The sequence below is a fragment of the Cynoglossus semilaevis genome, chromosome 8 (genome assembly GCF_000523025.1).
Source record: "Cynoglossus semilaevis isolate Cse_v1.0 chromosome 8, Cse_v1.0, whole genome shotgun sequence".
In the NCBI taxonomy this organism is placed as follows: domain Eukaryota; kingdom Metazoa; phylum Chordata; class Actinopteri; order Pleuronectiformes; family Cynoglossidae; genus Cynoglossus; species Cynoglossus semilaevis.
The window spans coordinates 27,193,390-27,199,048 of NC_024314.1; the positions used below are offsets into that span (position 1 = coordinate 27,193,390).

Genomic DNA, 5,659 nt, shown 5'->3' on the forward strand with positions numbered 1-5,659 from the left:
GGTGATTTTTTTTTTTTTCATGGATCATGTTTGAGTGCAGACGTTTAGGAAGTTTCTGGATTTTTATTTATGTTGCTGTTTTATATAAGTTGATAGTTGATAAGATTGGAAATAAAAAGTAAAAACAACAAAAATCAGCTCAAAATAATTAAGAAATACTTTGAAAAACAACTCCATAAATTTAGATAAATACTGTGTAACTGAAAAGTTTTCTGTCTGGTTTCCAGTTGTATAAAATACAATGTACAGTGATTCTCTCTCTCTCTCTCTCTTCCTTTTGATATCTGAAGATTACACTACCGATATGATAGATCATAAAAAAGACAAAAGACCTCAATCTACCTAATGGTGGCACTGCAATCACTGTAAATGGCTCGGAGGTCGTGGATTGTAAATCTGTAGGAATTTATTCTGTGGTCATAAATAAACACTAATAAAAACTCATTCTTAAGAAAAAAAAAACAAAAAAAAAACCTGCTGGAGAAGATTTCTGCGCTGGGCCGGGCTGTTTGGTGACTCACCACCAGGTGGTGATCAGTTGAGAGCTCAGCCCCTCTCTTCACCCGAGTGTCCAATACATACGGCCGGATGTCAGATGACACGACTACAAAGTCGATCATTGACCTCCGGCCTAGGGTGTCCTGGTGCCAAGTGCACTGGTGGACACCTTTATGCTTGAACATGGTGTTTGTTATGGACAAACTGTGACTAGCACAGAAGTCCAATAACAAAACACCACTCGGAAGTTCAAAATCATGACGTTGGTTAAGTCTGAACCTGAACGGTCCAGTGACAGTGTGAAAGGGACAGGCAGCACAAAGGTGTGACCCCCCCCAAAGAAAAAAATATAATAATGTGTACAGGTAGCCACGTACCTGTTTCTATTAGTACCTCCCAGTACCTAGTAATATCCATTACAGCAGTACATAAAGCAGTAGCCGCTGTATTGTGTAATGAGTAACCAGTGCATGTTGCACAGCACTGGAAATGATATTTTGAGCCTGGCAGTGAAGCAGTCTTGATGTCAGTGGGACAACTGTAGTTCTGTGTTTTTTTTTTTCATCCCTACTTGTTGGTACTCACTGACCTTCAACAACTGCGACCAGTTAAAAATGATGATGAGCAAGGCATTAGTTTTTAACCCATCACCTTTACCATCGGTGACTGTTCAGTTTGATGCCACTCTGTCTCGCTCACTTTTTTTTAACCCATTTTTAAAACAATAAAATAAATATGTTTTCTTAATTATTATTTTATATTATCAATATATTTGTTTATATTTATGTTTTTGATGTGTAGATAAAGAGGCAGGACATTTTAATTGAATTAATTAATAGTATATTTCTGGGCAACTGGAACGAATTAATTGGTTTTGTAGTTTTATGGTTTTTAATGGAGAAAATTCGATGGAGACACGAGTTCTGTCGTGGAACAGATTAAACTCTCGTATCTTTGGTTAGAAAAGTTTGAGAAAATGATATTTAAAAAAAGTAAACAACAAAAACTTGGCTTTAAACGTGAAGTTCTCGCCGCGTCGGTTCAGATTCTTTTGTCTGGACTATTGTGATGGAAATACGCAGCGGTTTAAGCTGAGCTAACTCCTACAGCGCACCTTAGGCTGTGAAGAGGCAGCGGGATTGTTTACGCGTGTGTGTGTGTGTGTGTGTGTGTGATTTAATCTGTGAGTCTAGTCACTATTCACTTCCTCCAGCGTCTTGTTCTTTGCTGACAATAAAGGAAGAAGAAAAAACTCGTAGTCTTCATCTTCGGGATCCTCAACGATTCAGACAGAAAACCTTGTTCTCAGGTTTTTATTTTTTTTTTTTCGCCTGCAGGCGGCCACTGAAAAATTCACAACGCCTGGAGAACAACTCCGTCTTTCACTCTGCCCTCGCCGCCGCGCTTTATCGCATCAAAGGAGTTTTCTTTTTTCGTGTGTGTGGAAAAAACCTGCGGTAATTAGTGAATCACATAAAAACGATGTCCTCTGAGTGCATTTGACTGTTTTTATTTTTTATGTCGGCCGAACGGCGAGTGGTGGAGGGGTTCAGGGGGGGTCACGGAGGAACATATGGACACAGATGGGGACGGCACATTTACGGGCGCGCTGAGTGGGTTTTTGTGTTTTTAAAGCCTTAAAAATGAATCTCTCTCATCATCGTTCTCCTTAAGAGACATCAATTAAAGATTTACCCCCGAACTGGCAACAACAGCACAGGTGGCTGCCCGTCCCCTGCCTCCGTCACCTGCCCCCGTCACCTGCCCCGTCACCTGCCCCGTCACCTGCCCCCTCCACAGGCCTAAAGAAAATATATACACATAAAACACCCCCCTCTCCCACTCTCCCCCATGCTCCTTGTTGTTGTGCTTCATTAGGTTATCATTTTGACGCTTCGATTGGACGGCCAAAAAAAAAAGTGGACTTAAAACATATTTAAGGTGTTGTTATGGAGATGATTGAATTGCTCAGCAGCACACGGGCAGGGCCTGCGCTGCGGCACGTTGGCACATGGTTGCACGCAACATACTGGGTGGGAGGAGGTGGGTGGTCAGTAAATAATGGACTCGACTGGAACCAGAGCCAGTGTTGCCACAGAGCTGCTTGTAGTTTCCACAGAGGGGCAGTAGAGAGTGTTTCCCAAAAAAACAGTGAGTTTTGTTGTTAAAATGATGCGTAAACATACAAAAAAACAAAAAAAAGTTGTCAGGTTATGTGTGTCCATAGTTGCTAATATATATAGACATATATATATATATTTATGTTTTTATATGTTTATACATATATATATATATTTATATATACATATATGCATATATGCATATATGTACAGTATGTATGTATATATATAAATATTTATGTATATATGCTGTACGTGTGTATATATTTAGATAGATAGCACTTTATTATATGCATACATACAGTATATGTACTGTATGTAGAGATATATTTATATGGACATATACACACGTGTGCACATACTTTGTGTGCAAATATACAGTATATTTATATGCATATACTGCATGTGTTTATATATATTTATATGTATATATATGTATGTATGTATATATATATTTATGTATATATGCTGTGTGTGTATATTTAGATAAATAGCACTATTATATGCATACATATATGTACTGTATGTAGAGATATATTTATATGGACATATACACACGTGTGCACATACTGTATGTGTGTGCAAATATACAGTATATTTATATGCATATACCGCATGTGTTTATATATATAAATATTTATATGTATATATATATATATGTGTGTGTGTGTGTATATTTATATGTTTAAATATGTAAATCCATATAAACGTATCACAAACATATCTTCCGTGGTGGATTTAAAGTGTAAAACCCTTTGAGTGAAGGCGTTAAAAAAGTGACCAGGACCAGTGGAAGTTTTACTGAACACATTGCTGTCTTTATTAGAGCCTTGTTTGGCAGTAATACTGAAAAAAAAGTGAATTTAGAACAGATGGTGGTGGCAGCCCACAGCTTTTTTTTTTTTTTTTTTTTCTTTTTCTTTATTTCTTTGAATTTTTTTGTGAGAGTTACTGCAACTCCTGCTTTTGTGGCGTTGATAACATCAATAAAATAGACAGTAGGGAGAGAGAGAGAGAGAGAAAAGAAATATACAACTTATATTACACTGTGTTATGAACAAAATATAAATCTATAACTCTATGTTATATTTACATAATTATTTCTCGATTTTTTTTCAAGTTGAGATGGTAGGATATTTTTTTTTCTTTTTAAAAACTTCGTAATAATTCATACTTTGTTTTGAGCTCCACTCATGACTTTGATTGTCTTAAATAATATCATCATCATCTTCATCATCATCATCATCATTTTCATTGTCTTCATACGGGGACAGACCTTGCCAGCAGGGATGACTGATGATCGATTTGATTAATCCTAATGCCCCACCCACTCAGATTACGCCCCCCCACCACCACCTTTTACAGCATGGGGTTGAATCATGGCGTGACAGCAGGGCCCGACTGTACAGCAAAAATAAAGACCCACGGGCTCATCGCGTGAGGCGCAGCGAAACGTCAATAGTCAGAATGATCGTGATGTGAAAACACACACACACACACACACACCTGAAGAGTAGTCACGGCTCCTGTGGCCTCCTGTGGAGCTCAAACAAAGCAAAGTGAAATTTTAAAAGATACCGTAGGTCGTCTCACACACACACACACACACACACAACCACCAACATACGGACACATACACACACGTACACACGCACAGTGGAACGCCATCGGTGGAGGAGGGAAAACACTGTTTTACTCTGAATGAAGAAGAAGAAAAAAAAAAACTTTTACCACAAAAAAAGTGTTTGTTTCAAATGCAAAATCCACAAAAAAAACAGCATTGGATTTGTGTGGTTGTCAGACTAATCTCTTTGTTTTAGGATTGTGTGTGTGTGTGTGTGTGTGTGTGTGTCCGTTCCAATGATGTTCCACTGTGTCTCAGTGAGGCGGCCAAACAAGTAAACAGGGACTTTGTTCACGGAATACAGTTTCCAAAATGATTAAACTGATTCCAAAAAAGAAGAAAAAAATACAAATCAAACAGAGAAAGGTTCACATTATAATAACCATTACAAATAAAATTATAATAACATTTAATATATATATAAAAAAAATGTTCTTCATGTTTTTTCTTTTTCTTTTTTTTTCTATGACTGCACAGAGTCTGAGTGCTTCTTCAAAAATGGCTGCCGACACGCCGGGGGGGTCGGGGGGGGGTCTTCAGCTCGGAGGAGGGCTGGCGTCGAGACTGTGTGTCCAGCTCGTTGTCCTGACTCCGCTCAGAGGATTGACACCGAAGAATAAACGCGTTGGAGACGGAGGTCGACCAACGAGGTGAAACAGAGAAAAAAGGTAAAAACGACAGCTTTTTTTTTTTTTGTTTAGATCTAAAAAACACCTACAGCTAAAAAGGAAACAACGAGATTCGTGTGGTCGTAGAAACCCAGTAAAGAGGAGAAAAATAAATTATACTGTACATAACTTACTAAACTCAGGAAATGCTGACCGCCCCGGTCATTATTGTTAATAATATTAATGGACTAGAGGCAGTTGGACGAAGAAAATAATAAAATACAGGATTTAAATACAAACAGAAACACTGACTGGCTGACGTTACTTCAGCTTTTGTCCACTAGGGGGGGAAAGCGGGGGCGACCTTGATTGGATAAGGCAGGAAAACACAAACGGACAGAACAACCGTGTGTGTGTGTGTGTGTGTGTGTGTACGCAGCACGGTAGTTAAACAGCAGCAGCGTCAGTCGCCTGTCTTACTGCGGACGTTAGCGTCTCATCTTCCGTGGTTAACGAGGCCCAGTAATCGAGTACTCAAAAGTACACGACAAGACGCACGTCAGATACCGATGTCGTTCTGTCCAGAACAAGGGTCACGACTGAGCGAGCGAGTGAGCGGGCGAGAGAGAGAGAGAGAGGGAGAGAAAAGAATTTGGTGGATTGTCTCGCAGCACAGTGCTATCGCGTTAGCTTCGTGACGACCGCAGAGACTCACCCCCTCACCCTTAAAAATCCTCCTCCCATCGGGACAGTCTGCTGTGTACAGAGCGTCCCGTTGGATTCCGAGAATGAGGGATGAGGGAGTATGG

The 5,659-nt window shown here is 39.4% G+C and overlaps 1 long non-coding RNA gene across 1 annotated transcript; it reads right to left on the reverse strand.

Moving 5' to 3' along the window:
- Positions 1–3,988: 3,988 nt before the first annotated feature.
- LOC112487283 (uncharacterized) lies at positions 3,989–5,653 on the reverse strand. The gene is made up of 2 exons (XR_003050233.1): positions 4,212–5,653; positions 3,989–4,124 (listed from the first exon to the last, which is right to left on the reverse strand). It is a non-coding gene; the product is annotated as an uncharacterized LOC112487283 (long non-coding RNA).
- Positions 5,654–5,659: the final 6 nt, after the last annotated feature.